Below are 17,287 nucleotides of genomic sequence, written 5' to 3'. Positions count from 1 at the left end.
CAAGGGATATCTTCAGGTTACATATGACTGAATGTATCTGCAAATAATCCATAAAAAGCAGCTATAATCCCACATAATCTCACTTTCACATATGCTATTGTACTAGAGGAACAGATGTTGTAATTATCTATGTGATATAGTTTGGTTACTATAACATTTAACTGTACACCCCATTAAAGTCTATGGGTATTCCTTTTTGCCATTCACCCTTGTCATTCATTTTAGTATATCCCCTATGTAGCCTTCCAATGTTGCATCAATTTGTAATTATATAGAGAAAAGAAAGGGCGTCTCCTAGTGTAGCCAATAGATGGTAAAATGAAGTACAATTTTGATGAAATATATTCATAATGTGTGAAGGCAAAGGTAATGCCTAGGGGGGCGGCCTGAGAACTTTACAGTGTCCCAGCAAACTGTGCACAAGTCAGGGCAGCTCCTTCCAGAATCTAGACCGGATTCAGTTAACTAGAGGGAAAAAGAAGAAGGGCGACTCCTAGTGCAGATCAATGCGATATTCTTAACCCCTTATCAGCAACCCAAGGTATAAGGGTACTCTCATTTAGCAGCGCACCCAGTGGTGCAAATCACACAAACTGGACTATTATAGTGGCCGAGTGCGCATAATCAATGGACGCCCAGGTGTGTAGACTCTGATGTTTCTACGGCAGGTAATCGTATCAAAGAGACTCAAAAAAGTGCTTGGATATAAAAATACTTTTATGTTTAAAAAAAAATGTAGAGAACATAAAATACAATGGTTAAAACCAACAGTATAACGCGTAGCGAATGATGGGTGCGCTGCTAATTGTGAGTACCCTTATACCTTGGGTTGGGTTAAGAATATCGCATTGATCTGCACTAGGAGTCGCCCTTCTTTTTACTGCTGTTTTACTGTACTTTTATTCAACTGCTTTTTTTTTTTCTCCAAACATTGGTTTGTGTTTAAACATCACTCTATATAATTAATTTCCACGTTAATCTATATTTATAGCTTCAATGACATACTGTACTACATTGCTGGATGGCAAAGGCTTGCTGTAGGTGACCAGAAAGCATATTCTAGGCCTGAATCTGACTGTAGCTAACACAGTAACATGGTGAATGAGGTTGAAAAAAAAAAGACAGCAGTCCATCGAGTTCAACCTATACAAATCTTAACCCCTTAAGGACCAGAGCACTTTTCCATTTTCTGTCCGTTTGGGACCAAGGCTATTTTTACATTTTTGCTGTGTTTGTGTTTAGCTGTAATTTTCCTCTTACTCATTTACTGTACCCACACATATTATATACCGTTTTTCTCGCCATTAAATGGACTTTCTAAATATACCATTATTTTCATCATATCTTATGTTACTATAAAAAAATGATAAAATATGAGGAAAAAATGGAAAAAAACACACTTTTTCTAACTTTGACCCCCAAAATCTGTTACACATCTACAACCACCAAAAAACACCCATGCTAAATAGTTTCTAAATTTTGTCCTGAGTTTAGAAATACCCAATGCTTACATGTTTTTTGCAAGTTATAGGGCAATAAGTACAAGTATCACTTTGCTATTTCCAAACCACTTTTTTTCAAAATGAGCGATAGTTACATTGGAACACTGATATCTGTCAGGAATCCCTGAATATCCCTTGACATGTATATATTTTTTTTTAGAAGACATCCCAAAGTATTGATCTAGACCAATTTTGGTATATTTCATGCCACCATTTCACCGCCAAATGCGTTCAAATAAAAAAAAAAGTTCACTTTTTCACAAATTTTTTCACAAACTTTAGGTTTCTCACTGAAATTATTTACAAACAGCTTGTGCAATTATGGCATAAATGGTTGTAAATGCTTCTCTGGGATCCCCTTTGTTCAGAAATAGCAGGCATATATGGCTTTGGCATTGCTTTTTGGTAATTAGAAGGTCGCTAAATGCCACTGTGCACCACAAGTGTATTATGTCAAGCAGTGAAGGGGTTAATTAGTGAGCATGTAGGGAGCTTGTAGGGTTAATGTTAGCTTTAGTGTAGTGTAGTAGACAACCCCAAGTATTGATCTAGGTCCATTTTGGTATATTTCATGCCACCATTTCACCGCCAAATGCGATTAAATAAAAAAAAAAGTTACATTTTTCACAATTTTAGGTTTCTCACTGAAATTATTTACAAACAGCTTGTGCAATTATGGCACAAATGGTTGTAAATGCTTCTCTCGGATCCCCTTTGTTCAAAAATAGCAGACATATATTACTTTGGCGCTGCTTTTTGGTAATTAGAAGGCCGCTAAATGCCGCTGCGCACCACACGTGTATTATGCCCAGCAGTGAAGGGGTTAACTAGGGAGCTTGTAGGGAGCTTGCAGGGTTAATTTTAGCTTTAGTGTAGTAGACAACCCAAAAGTATTGATCTAGGCCCATTTTGGTATATTTCATGCCTCCATTTCACCGCCAAATGGGATCAAATAAAAAAAAATAGTTCACTTTTTCACAAACGTTTTTACAAACTTTAGGTTTCTCACTGAAATTATTTACAAACAGCTTGTGCAATTATGGCACAAATGGTTGTAAATGCTTCTTTGGGATCCTCTTTGTTTAGAAATAGCAGACATATATGGCTTTGGCGTTGCTCTTTGGCAATTAAAATGCCGCTAAATGCCGCTGCGCACCACACTTGTATTATGCCCAGCAGTGAAGGGGTTAATTAGGTAGTTTGTAGGGATCTTGCAGGGTTAATTTTAGCTTTAGTGTAGAGGTCAGCCTCCCACCTGACACATCCCACCCCCTGATCCCTCCCAAACAGCTCTCTTTCCTCCCCCACCCCACAATTGTCCCCGCCATCTTAAGTACTGGCAGAAAGTTTAAAGCCATATTCTGCTGTGTAGGATCCCCCCTTAGCCCCCAACCTCCCTGATCCACCCCCCTAAACAGCTCTCTAACCCTCCCCCTCTATCATATTTGCACCATCTTGGGTACTGGCAGTTGTCTGCCAGTACCCAGTTTACAATAAAAATGTTTTATTTTTCCCCTATTTTTCTGTAGTGTTGCTTCGCCCCCCCCTCAAAAACCAACCCCCATCCCCTCTTAGATCCCTTAGATCCCAATTCCCACCCTCCTCTCTCCCACTTTATTTGGGCAAATGTTCCATAGTGTAGCGGTTCCCACCTGATCCCACCCCGTGCACGCGCCCGCCCCCCGTGCATGCGTGCCCGTCTGTGCTCCCGGCGACCCCGCCCACGATCCTGCCCCCTCTTACAGATTCCTCCCACCGATGGCCATCCACCCGCCTTCCACATCGGCTCCCACCCACCAACGATCGTGGCCATCAATGTCCGATGCAGAGAGGGCCACCACAGAGATGGCTAAAAACTGTTATTGCAGGATGCCTCAATATCGAGGCATCACAGGCAATAACAGGAAAGCGTCTGGAAGCGATTAGGATCGATTCCACCGCTTGAAGGAACCAACGACGTACAGGGTACGTCCTTGGTCGTTAACTAAATTTTTTTTGTAGGACGTACCCGGTATGTCGTTGGTACTTAAGGGGTTAATATACTTACAAAAAAGCTCCGGTTGATCTTAAATTAATCCCACTAAAAAAGGTGACCTATTGAAAACAAGCAATCATATCCCTGAATTCTGTTTCTAGCCAGAAATGTTTCTAAACAGATTTTAATTGTATCTAAGGTATTGGCATTTGCTACCTCCTTAGGTAATGAGTTCCACAATTTGATTGCTCTTAAAGTGAAAAAACATTTATGTTGCAGGAGATTGAATCTCCATTCCACCTTAAATTGTGACCTCTTGTCACAAACATTTTCTTGGAATAAACAGAGCTTTTGGCGACTTCCAGTGAGCGTCACGACACGCAGACGATGCACTCTGACTCTCCTGCTGTGGAGAGACAGCACGCCTCGCTTCAACCCTTTCAACGAATCCCTCGGGCCAGGCACCTCAGCACACTGAGCCTCTTCGTTTGCTCTGTGAAGGTAGATGACGGAGCACTTTCATCAGGGGGGAAAATAGCAGTGAGGCCCCACTGCCGGGCCGCGGAGACCCCGCGCTGTTCCGGTGAGCAGCACAAGGCATTCCACCTCCTCCTTTCCACTGCTGTTCTCAGAAGCTACCCCCCAGCTCGTGCTGTTAGCACGTGGTAACCCGCGCCGAAGTCTCTGCTTCTTGACATATGTCGATGTTGTTCGGTCACAGCTAGGATATGGCTGTGTTTTCTCTCTTCATCTGAAGTCAATCCTGGAAGAAGCTAGGTGAGATTAACATACTTTTAGTTTTCACCAGTTTGTGTATCTTGTTTTCTGGTAACCAAGTCTGGGGTGGGACAACCAATAAATAATATTAGCCATATTATACCTCTCAGCTTTTGTAAGGCATTTTCTGGCTCTCAGCTGTTTAGATCCCCACCCCCCATTGAAGACACCAGCAACCTATCATTCTGGGACTGCCTAAATATCTGCTGACTTCTACTCCCCTTGATTACTCCAGTTCCCTAGCAAATGGGATATAACTAAGGAAAGAACAGATACAAGGATTAACAGTATCTGTCACATGGAAATATTCTTTTCTCCATGGATTGCCATAAACTTTTGTAAAGGGTCCTGTACAACAAAGAGGACACTTTGTTAATTAACCTTTTAGGTTAAGGGAAAGCTCTCATGATTGCTCTATAAAGCTTATTTTTTCTCCCACCTACAGTAATACCTGTGGTTATGACTCGCTTACCTGTGTTTGAATTATTTTTTCTAGGTACCTATGTTAATGAAGAGCCTCTTCTTTAGTGATTTATCTGTATAAAAATGTATACTTCTGTGATGCCTAATTTTTAGCCTTGTATACTACTGAAGTCGCTCAGCTTTGCTGGTTTGACCAGCGGTTGGCCTATGGTATAAGAAATTAAGCTTCAATACTGCACAACACCAGACACCATCATCATTCTGCATTTTTTTAAATGAACAGTACTTATTAATAGTTATTGATATGAAACTTAACTGTTTGGCCTCTTCTTTACCCTAATAACTGTGTGGTGTCATATCCTATTTTAAAGATAAGTGAAGAAAGAAAGTCAAGCAAAGTATTAACCTCGGATTTACTGTTTGCCCCTTTGCTCTGATTTTTTTTCTTTCTTTTTTTTTTTTAGTCGGCTACCACCTCAGCTACAGGGAGCTTGTTTTATCTTAAACTATATTGAGGCCACATATTTCCTGCTACTGTATTACTTACCTTTTTTGTGGAAGATATAAGTGCTATTCTATTTGCTGCCTTGATTTTTTTTTTTACTTTGTTAATTATGTTGTACCTTTTAGTACTCGGCAAAACCTGCTGATTTACATCTGTACTAATGCAATATACTTAGTCTATAGAGAGCTCTTCACATTTCTATACATATTCTTTGGCCTACTTTGTTGATTTTTTTCATACTGATACTTGTATCTATATTTGTTTGATCAGCCTCTTATTGCCACTAGCTTAACTCTGAGATAAACATTTTTTTATTCCTCTCCCTCATTCATCTGCACTTTCACCTCAACCTTTTTTTTTTGTTTTGTTTGTACTCTCACTATTAGCAACTTATCACTCCCGCACATACTTTCCCAGTAAGTTCACTCGAACAGTTTTTGTTTTTCTTTCACACTTCACTTTTTTTTCTTCTCTCTCTCTCTCTCTCTCTCTCTCTCTCTCTCTCTCTCTTTATGGAGGGATTCATCACCAACACTAAACCTAAATCAGCCCTTATGGCTGGGAGGAACAAGGACAGAAAAGGCAGACAGGCTCAAGAGCCCACACAAGAAATCATAGATGATGTCTCTTTATCCCCATATAAAGATGATCAACAAGATCTTATAAAAAAAAAATTCTGAGCTAATTCTTCAACAGTTTGAACAGCTGAGGAAGGATGTGGCCTCCCTTTCGAGCGATGTCAAACAATATGCCAAAAGGCTTACAGAGGCAGAATCACGTATTTCTGATCTTGAAGATCAGTTCCTCAATCTTGAATGGCTCCAAAGAGAGGATAACAAAGAAATATTGAAACTACGAGATAAACTCTCTGAAGTTGAAGATCGCTCAAGACGTAATAATTTACGAATAATAGGCCTTCCCAAAACCCGAGAGTTTGACGACCTCTTACACTTTGTTACATCTATTCTCCCAAAGCTGCTACATATACCACCAGATGATTCACCATTAGTTGTCGAAAGGGCGCATAGGATAGGGTCCAGTATGTACAGAAATTATACCAGGCAGGGCCCTAGGCCAATCATCGTCAAAATGCTACATTTTCAAGATAAAACCAAGATTATGAGGTATTTTAAAAAGAAAAGAGATGTGCCTATTGCAGACAATAAAAAAAAATCTTATTTTCCAGGATTTCTCTGCCGAAACTCAGAGTAAAAGAAAGGAGATGCAACCCTTGTGTACATTTTTTATTGATAAAGGCATGCAAGCTTTTATAATTTACCCAGCTAAACTTAAAGTTAACACCAAAGAGGGATGGAAGATTTTTTCCTCCCCGAAAGAAGCTCATGACTTCTCTAAACAAGTATAATGATTTAAATTCTGTTTTTAGATTTTCGCTATATTGCTTTTATGTTTATTACCACTTCCTCCCCTCTTTTTTTTCTTTCTTCTTCTTCTTCTCCTCTGTATTCCCTCCCTAGGCAGCTATTGTGCTCAAATATGTATTCCATTTTTTCTCCTTTTCTTTTTTTTTTAAATGTACGGTTTTAATATGATATTATGGAATGTTGGGGGTATTTCCTCTCCCATGAAAAGAAAAGCCATCATTTAACACCTTAGAGACTTATATCACCCTGCTTCAAGAAACTAAGTTAAAACTCACTGTAAAGTAAATAAACTGAAAAGTAACTGGATAGGTGAAGTTATTTCAGCAGATAGTGTAGGTGTCAGGGTGCCAGGAATCAGACTGAGACGAGAAGTGTAAAAATAATCACACCTTTATTATTAACAAAAAATAATAAAAAGTCCACAAAACAAATAACAAGCCAGGAATCAAAACCAGAGCTGGTAGTCAGACGAGCCGAGTCAGGAGCCAAAGCGAATAGTCAGACGAGCCGAGTCAGGAGCCAAAGCGAGTAGTTAGACGAGCCGGAATCAGGAACAAGGAGAACAGCAGATTCAAGAACAAGCCAGGGATCAGGAACCAGGAGGGACGTCAGACAGCCAGATAATACACAGGAGCACTCACATACAGGTCTAAGACAAGGCCAGGGCAAAGCATACTGAACAGAGGCCCTTTAAATAATAAGTGATGACATCACAATTCTGAGACTGCATCCTGTCTCACACTGATGATGAACACTAGTCTGGCCATAAAAGGAAGTGCAGGAAATGAGCAGCATCACACAGTATGCACCAGAGTCAGCAAGAGAGGTGAGTAAAATGGCTGCCAGCAGCACATGGCAAACAAAGGAGGGAAAAAACCCTGACAGTACCCTCCCCTCAATGACCCCTCCCCCGCGGGAGGACAAAAGGCTTATTGGGGAAACAGGCATGGAAGGCACGGAGGAGGGCGGGAGCATGAACATCAGAGGAGGGAACCCATGAACGCTCCTCCGGACCGTAGCCCCTCTAGTGAACCAAATACTGTACGTGGCCCCTGGACATACGAGAGTCAATAATGCTGCTGACCTCATACTCCTCATGGTTGTCAACAAAGAAAGGACGGGGACGAGGCAACACAGTGGTAAACTGATTACAAACCAATGGTTTCAAGAGGGAGACATGAAAAACATTGGAGATGCGCATTAAGGAGGAAGGTCAAGAGCTTAGGCCACAGGATTGACCCGTCGGAGTATTCGAAAAGGACCAACATAACGGGGAGCCAGTTTATTGGAAGGCACACAAAGGTTCAAGTTGCGGGCGGACAGCCAAACTCTTACCAACCTGGTAGAAGGCGTGGGCAGACGCCTACGATCGGCCTGGAACTTTTGGCGCTACATAGAACGATGAAGGCAATCCTGAATCTGCACCCACGTGGAACGGAGTTGCCGGAGATGCTCCTCCAAAGCCAGAATACCCTGAGACATGAATGAATCGGGCAACAGGGATGGTTGAAACCCATAATTCGCCATAAACGGGTATAACTTAGTATAACTTAGGAGGAAGCATTAATAGCACTATTACGAGCAAACTCTGCCCAAGGTAACAGTTCAGACCAATTATTGTGGTGATCTAAGACATAGCAACGGAGGAACTGTTCCAGAGCTTAATTAGACCGTTCCGCAGCCCCATTGAATTGAGGGTGATATGCCGAGGAGAAGGAAAGCTGGATCCCCATTTGAGCACAAAAGGAGCACCAAAATCTGGAGAAAAACTGGCTACCCCGGTCCGACACTATCTCCTTGAGTAACCCATGTAAATGGAAGACCTAACGGGCAAAAATTGAAGCAAGCTCCTGAGCGGTAGGCAACTTCTTCAAAGGAATGCAATGTGACATTTTAGAAAAACGGTCAACCACCATAAGGATAACAGTATTGCCATTAGAAACAGGGAGCTCGACAATGAAGTCCATGGAAAGATGTGTCCAAGGACGCTCATCATTAGCAATAGGTTGAAGAAGACCCACAGGAAGACGCCGAGGAGTCTTATTCTGTGCACAAACTGAGCCAGAGGCAAAATACGCAGCAACATCAGAACGAAGACCTGGCCACCAGAATTGTCGAGTGATAGACCAAATCATTTGGTTCTTGCCTGGGTGACCTGCGGCTTTAGGATAGTGGTAAGTGTGCAAAAGTTTAGTTTGAAGACTCTCAGGAACAAAACACTTACCAATAGGTTTCTCAGGAGGTGCATTGGTTTGTGCAGCCAGGATCTCCTCCCCCAAGGCAGAAGTCAAATTAGTACGTATGTTAGCCAAAATATGGTCATGAGGTATAACTGCAGTAGGTAAAGACTCCTCCTTGGACAGAGGCGAAAATTGTCGAGAGAGGGCATCAGCCCTAACATTCTTACTACCAGGCAGGTAGGAGACCACATAATTAAACCGAGACAAAAATAGCGCCCATCTGGCCTGTCGGGGCGACAAACGTTTTGCTTCAGATAGATAAGTTAAATTCTTGTGGTCAGTAAGAATGAGCACTGGCACGCAAGTACCCTCGAGAAGAAGCCTCCATTCCTTGAGTGCCAAAATAATGGCCAGTAATTCCCTGTCGCCAATTTCATAATTGCACTCCGCTGGAGACAATTTCTTAGAAAAGAAACCACACGGATGCAAGGAACCGTCAGGCGTAGGACGTTGAGACAAGAGGGCACCTACTCCAGTTTCAGACGCATCAACATCAAGAACGAAAGGCAGGACAGGGTTAGGATGAGCCAGAACTGGAGCGGCAGCAAAGGCAGTTTTAAGACTATCAAAGGCCTTAATGGCAGTTGGTGACCAATGGAGTGGATCATTCTCTTTACGGGTCATGTCTGTGATAGGTTTGACCAAGAAAGAAAAGTTTTTAATAAACTTTCTATAGTAATTGGTGAACCCCAAAAAACATTGAATAGACCGAAGACCAACTGGGCGAGGTCACTGCAGAACTGCAGATAACTTGTCACCCTGCAACGGAGATAACATAACCTAGGAAGGTTACTTGAGTCTGATGGAACTCACATTTCTCGAGTTTATAAAACAGGCCGTTCTCACGTAGTCTCTGAAGAACCCGTGTAACATCAGAACGATGAGCCTCAAGTGTGGGTGAGTGTATGAGGATGTCGTCTAAGTACACCACAACACACTGTTGCAACATATCTCGTAGGACATCATTAATAAATTCCTGGAAAACAGCAGGAGCATTACATAGGCCAAAGGGCATTACAAGATACTCATAATGCCCGCTCCAGGTGTTAAATGCTGTTTTCCATTCATGGCCCTCCTTGATCCTAACGAGATTGTACGCTCCTCTCAAATCAAGTTTAGTAAAGACCGTAGCTCCCTTGAGGCGGTCAAAGAGTTCCGTATTGAGCAGAATAGGGTAAGCATTCTTAATGGTAAGACAATTAAGACCCCTATAATCGATGCATGGTCTTAACTCACCACCCTTTTTCTTCACAAAGAAGAAGCCAGCCCCTGCAGGAGTGCAGGATTTGTGGATGATCCCCCGCGACAGAGCATCGGCAACATACTCCTCCATAGCACAATTCTCTGCAACAGACAAAGGGTAAACCCGGCCCGAGGAGGAATGGCTCCGGGTTGCAGGTCTATGGCACAATCGTAAGACTGGTGAGGAGGCAACGTACCAGCACGCACCTTGTCAAAAACGTCTAGGAACTCTCGGTACTCCTCTGGCAATTGAGATACAGAAGAAGTGCACAAGACTTTAACTGAGTTCCAAAAACTAGTGGAAATACATTGCGGAGACCACGACAAAATTTCGGACCTGCGCCAGTCGAGACTGGGATTGTGCTTTTGGAGCCAGGGATAACCCAGAACAACCGGAAAATGCAGAGATTTTATCACCTGTAACTGGAGGGTTTCAAAATGGAGAGCCCCAACAACCATGGGTAACGGAGCAGTTTCGTGAGTAACAAGTGCGAGCTGAAGGGGCCTGCATCAATGGCCTCAATAGCAAGCGGAATGGACCGAGGCAAAACAGGAATGGAGTGCTTTGATACAAAAGCACTGTCAATGAAATAGCCCGCAGCACCGGAGTCAACAAGAGCCTGGGTGACTATGGAGGCGTCCACCCAGGAAAGGACAACCGTGACCAAAGGTTTCTCCTTTAGCGGTTCTGGGGACGAGGATAAACCACCCAATGTCTGCCCCTGACAGGACCTTAGGTTTGAGCTTTTTCACGGCCGTGTAGGACAAGACTTCAAAAGGTGGCCCTGTAACCCACAATAGAGGCAGAGCCCCTCCCTCCTCCTAAAGGCCCTCTCCGCCGCGGAGAGACGCGTGAATCCCAATGGCTCAGCAGTACCTGGTGACTCGGGACCAGGAGGCATGGGAGGAGAGGGAGGCATGGGTGGGAACGAACATGTAGGAGACAATGGAACAGGAGGCATCTGCAAGCGGTCCTTGAAAGAGGGCCTCTCTCTGAGTCTGATGTCAATTAGGATCAAAAAAGACACCAATGCCTCGAGATCCTCTGGTAAATCTCTGGCAGCAACTTCGTCATTAATCACATCAGAGAGCCCATGAAAGAAGGCGGCAACAAGGGCTTCATTGTTCCAACCTACCTCTGCGGCAAGCGTACAGAACTCAATGGCATACTGAGCAACAGATCTTGTACCTTGCTGAATGGACATGAGTCGTTAAGCAGCAGAGGAGGAGCGAACCGGAACATCAAATACCCTTCGAAAGGAGGCCACAAATTCAGGGTAATTTGAAATCACAGGTTTATTAGTCTCCCACAAGGGATTAGCCCAGGCAAGAGCTGTGTCAGAGAGTAACAAGATGAGAAATCCCACCTTAGCTCTGTCAGAGGGAAACGCCTGAGGTAACATCTCAAAGTAAATGCCCACCTGGTTCAAAAACCCTCTGCACTGATTAGGATCGCCTCCATAGCGCTGAGGTAGAGGTGCAGAACCGGACATGCTCCTGGTAGGACTAGGTGCAGCAGCGGAAACAGGAGCAGCCATAACTTGCAGGAGACTTTGGTCCAAATGTGCAGTGTGAGTCAGCAGGGTTTGCAGGGCTAGTGCAAATTGATCCAAGCGGTGATCCTGTTCATCCATCCTGTAAATTATGGCAGGTAAAGGTGGATTATTAGCACCATCAGGATTCATGGCCCTTGTGTAATGTCAGGGTGCCAGGAATCAGACTGAGACGAGAAGTGCAAAAATAATCACACCTTTATTAATAACAAAAAATAATAAAAAGTCCACAAAACAAATAACTAGCCAGGAATCAAAACCAGAGCTGGTAGTCAGACGAGCCGAGTCAGGAGCCAAAGCGAGTAGTCAGACGAGACGGAATCAGGAACAAGGAGAACAGCAGAGTCAGGAACAAGCCAGAGATCAGGAACCAGGAGGGACGTCAGACAGCCAGGTAATACACAGGAGCTCTCACAAACAGGTTTGAGACAACGCAAGGTCAAAGCATACTGAACAGAGGCCCTTTAAATAATAAGTGATGACATCACAATTCTGAGACTGCATCCTGTCTCACACTGATGATGAACACCAGTCTGGCCATAAAAGAAAGTGCAGGAAATTAGCAGCATCGCACAGTATGCACCAGAGTCAGCAAGAGAGGTGATTAAAATGGCTGCCAGCAGCACATGGCAAACAAAGGAGGGAAAAAACCCTGACACTAGGGAGGAAGTGTTGGGTTGCGATTCTTCTAAACAAAAATCTTTCTTATGAGTTGAAACAGATCGATAAAGATAACAATGGCAGATTTGTTATTGTACACCTATGTATCTTAGGTATTCCCTATGTTATTTGTAACATTTATGGACCAAATAACCATGATCCAGACTTCTGGAATTCAATAAAAATTAAGCTTTTACCATTTTCAAGTCAAAACTTAATTGTCACTGGTGACTTGAACATGGTGGCAAAAATCCTGATTGATAGAAGTAAAACCATGTTCCAACGCTTACCATAAGTATAAGAGAGAAACAATCATTTTAAAGTCATTTTGAGATACTCTAATAATAAAAGATATATGGCAAAATCTCCAACCGGATATTAAAGCTTATACATGCGAATCCCGCACTCATAAAGGATTTTCCCGATTGGACATGTTCTTAGTCTCAGAGAGAATGCTCTCCTTGGACCTGAAAGCTGATATCAAACACTTTATTATCTCAGATCATGCTCCAATTTCTCTTTCAATACATAAAGTGGTTGATAAAAGTCAGGCAGCCAATAACTTTACCCCCTAAATTTATGATAAACAACGAAAAATTTATACTGAAAAATAGATGGAGAGAATACTCTATTATTAATCAAGACTACAAAGATAAACCTAAAATTTTTTGGGAAGCAGCCAAAGTCGTTTTAAAAGGCGAAATAAAAGCATTCTTGATTAAGTTCAAAAAGAAATTGCTAGCCAGGAAAAAACAGCTTTCTAACCAAGATATGAACACATATAATGCTTATTTAATTAATTCTACCAGGATTAACTGGTTCAAATATATATCTGCTCGCAAAGAAAGGGATCTTTTTTCAATCCAAGCCTCTTGTAGGGAAGACTTAAAAAGACAGAGTTTTTTTTTTTAAGTTTAGTAATTCGGCAAGAATCTTGCTAACATGGCCAAAGCACATAAAAAATCTAATCGGATAGATCTTATTAAGATTGGAGCCGCACTTTTCTCTGAGACTCGGGATCAAATTGGTACCCCTACTATATTCTCTCAGGAATGTTTAGTCCTCAATGAACCCATCACAGAAATTGAGATTTTGACAGCTATTAAGACTCTATCTTTAAACAAAGCAGCTGGCCAAGATCAAATACCTAATGGATTCTACAGAATTTAAGCCCCTGATATTGTTCATACTTTACTACATTTATTTAATAATTACTATTCTCAGGGGAAGATACCATCCTATTACTTCAAAAGAGCCCTTACTACCTTAATTCTGAAAAAAACAGAAAGACCCTCTTAGTCTCAGCGCCTATCGCCCGATATCACTCTTAAACTCTGACTACAAGATTTTAGCTGGTATTCTTGCCAAAAGACTTCAAACACTGTTACCCAATCTCATTCATCCGGACCAAACAGGTTTCATGGTCAGTCGTAATTCATCTGCTAATATCCGCAAGACCTTGCTAGTGTTAGATTATTTCTGGGCTAAACGTAAAGACAAAAATGTATTCCACAGTCAGACTCTGCTATCCTCACCTTAGATGCTGAAAACATGTTCGATCGGGTCAACTGGGACCATCTCATTAGTTCTCTAACCAAGGCCTCGCTTCCATTGAGTCGTTAAAAATGGAGCCGTAAGCTACCGAAGCGGCCGACAGCTAAAAGTAATTTACGGCTGCATTTTAGTACCAGGTTTCCATTGAAAAGATTAGCGTGTTGCGCGCAGTCGCTCTTTTCGTGTAGCTGTAAGTTAACGTTGTGTTAACGCTTCCATCTGACGTCGGATTTCTTGAAAATCAATTAGTTGCTAAGGTAACCCGACCTTACGCTATAGAATTTACGTTTAACGTCCGTGCTTCTTACCTGTGATCGCCTCTCAAGAAAAATAAAAAATCACTTATCCATATTTTTAATAATCAAATACTATTTTCTAATATAATTATATTTAACACTTCATAAATATAAGTAATATTTCTTGCTGCCCTAGGCATAGGTCTAGTTTGCATTCTGTAGATATGTTCTTGCATATATTATTATATTTAAATATATACTGATATTTCTATTAGAATATAAGTTCAACTATTTCTATACATGAGACAACAATAAATATTACTTATAACAATTTATTTCTACATTAAAACACTTGCATTATTTGCAAGTTTTATAATTTCAATAGAAAATAGGTCTCAAAAAGCACAATTTTCCTCTTTTACACCTAGTTGAGCTGGGGGTAATATATCTCAATGTATCGACAGCCTCCGACAATGTATTAACGGTTAGCGCTTTCATTGGAAACCTGGTATAATTTATCGATTAACGGCTTCTATTACTTTCTATGGGACGCGAAGATCTTTTCGGCAGCCGAAGTCCGGCTGCCGATATCGAGGTATAACGCGCCATTGGAAACAGTCGATAAACGATATTGCTTCCGACAGCATATTTATCGGTTTGCGAGTGCACGCAAACTGAATTACGACTCAATGGAAGCGAGGCCCAAGTTTGGTTTACAAAGTAACTTTCTTAACTATATTCAAAACATATATAATAATCCCACTTCAGCTATTCTAGTCAACGGTCTCATATCTAGAGATGTCAAGCTCTATAGAGGAACAAGACAAGGATGCCTGTTTTCTCCTCTGTTATTCAACATTGCGATTGAACCCCTTGCTATCTTACTTAGACAGAAGTTGGAAGGTATTCATTTAGCTAATTCAAATCCAAAGATTTCTTTATATGTTGATGATCTCTTAATATATCTAAGCAACATGAAAAAGAATATTCCTGAACTTTTGCATATTAAAAAATTGTTTAGCTCTTTTTCTGGTTACAAAATAAACATACAAAAATCTCAAATTCTCTGGATATTCAGAAATAATCACTCTTATAAAGCTCCTTTATTCCAGAAAACAAAGAAATCTTTTTTATATCTGGGCATAAACATTAGTAAATCTCCAAGAGATTGGTATATGCTAAATATTCCTGGAGTTATCAACAAGATTACCTCTCTCTTGTACAATTGGACTAACCTTATGCTCTCACTTTCGGGAAAGATCAGTTTATTCAAAATGATAGCTTTTCCAAAGTTTTATATAAGCTACAACATCTTCCTATTTTTCTTTCAAGGAGTGACCTATAGAAGATAAACTCTTTGCTAAATTCTTTTCTTTGGGGTAAGAAAAAACCTAGAATTGCCGTAAAAAAAATCTACCAGCTGAAGAAATTTGGAGGTTTCGCACTCCCTAACCTTAAGTTTTATAATTGGGCCTCTCTAGTCAAATTTGCTGCAGAGTGGCTGATGGACACCCAATATTTGTCATCAAGAGAATTAGAATCTAACCTAGTTTGTCCCTATTTGTTAAGTAACCTACTTCACTCAGATAGTAATTTGCTCCCAGTTTTAGCTAAAGATATGATTTGTATAAGTAACTTAATTGCGGCATGGCACAAATATTTGAGACATTTGGGGATAAACAATAGAATTTCCAGGTTTTTAACTTTCAGAAACGACCCCAACTTTCCTGAAGGTATCACCTCTGAGGTGTTTTTAAGATGAGAGAATAAAGGCTTACTCTGTCTACGTCAACTGATTCATATCGACTCCCGCTCAATGAAATCTTATCAAGAACTAAAAGATGAATATAATCTAGACAATCATGACTTCTTCGCCTTCTTACAAGCTAGACATTACTTATTCAGCCTTCTCCCTATGGATAAAGACTTGGCAGAGGATTGGTACCCTCTATATTCCTGTCTGAACATCTATAAACAAGGCAATCATCACCTGTCTTACTGGTATAAGACCCTGCTAATAAGAGAAGGGGAAGAAACCATTCAAATTTTGTCAGATAAGTGTCGAGACATACCTCTCTTAAAGCTAGACAACAGTATGATCAGTTTAAGTATCTCTAAGGCTGTATCCACCTCACCATCAATTATCTGGAGAGAATCACATCTTAAAATGCTCCACAAAGCTTACCTGACCCTGTTAATACTTTCAAAATGGGACCCCGGAAATGCAAACTGCTCCAAATGTGGCTTCCCTAGAGCAGACTAACCCCAACCTTGTTAATACAGTAATTTTCCTGGTCAGACAGCAAATACTTAAGAACTGGAAATCCCGAAAACCAATTAGATTTAAGGAGTTTGTAGATAAAATTTATCATCAAATTTCAATAGAACAAAATTAAGTCGATACTCAGTCAGATTTGTGTGTTCATAACTTTATCTTCAAATAGGAGGATTTAATTAAGACCTTCCCCCCAAATATTCAGAAACGCATACTCTATCCCTTTATGAATTAAATTATTCTTCGAGTTTGAATTCTTTTTCCCCCTGTTCAGAAGAGAGGGAAGCCCTGCTGAGGGAGGAAATAGCAGATCGTTTTTTCTTTTTTTTTCTTTCTTCTGTTCTTCTCCCCTTTCTTTGAATTACTGTTTTTATTAAGTCCTAGGAAGCCCTCCTAGTTTAAACCTTGCGTAGCCTGTATTCTGTTTCTAGCTTTTATGACAACACTACACCACTAGCCACCCGAGTGGACATATCTGAGACACCTGCCTATTTTCAGAAAAAGGTCTGAAATTATATGTTAGTTAGTTTATGTCACCTGTAAAGTTCAAACTAAACTAACACCTAGATTACGAGTCTTGCGTTAGCTTTAAAAAGCAGCGTTGAGAGGTCCCAACGCTGCTTTTTAACGCCCGCTGGTATTACGAGTCTTGAAATGACAGGTGTACCGCTCACTTTTTTGGCCAGACTCGGAAATACCGCAAATCCACTTACGTCAATTGCGTATCCTATATTTTCAATGGGACTTGCATAACGCCGGTATTATGAGTCTAACCAAAAGTGAGCGGTAGACCCTCTCCTGTCAAGCCTGGTACCGCATTTAAAATTCAGTAGTTAAGAGTTTTATGGGCTAACGCCGTAGCATAAAACTCTTAACTAAAGTGCTTAAAAGTACACTAACACCCATAAACTACCTATTAACCCCTAAACCGAGCCCCCCCACATCACAAACACTAAAATA

The sequence above is a fragment of the Bombina bombina genome, chromosome 3 (assembly GCF_027579735.1).
Source record: "Bombina bombina isolate aBomBom1 chromosome 3, aBomBom1.pri, whole genome shotgun sequence".
Taxonomy (NCBI): domain Eukaryota; kingdom Metazoa; phylum Chordata; class Amphibia; order Anura; family Bombinatoridae; genus Bombina; species Bombina bombina.
Note: the sequence above shows the minus strand (reverse complement) of the source record.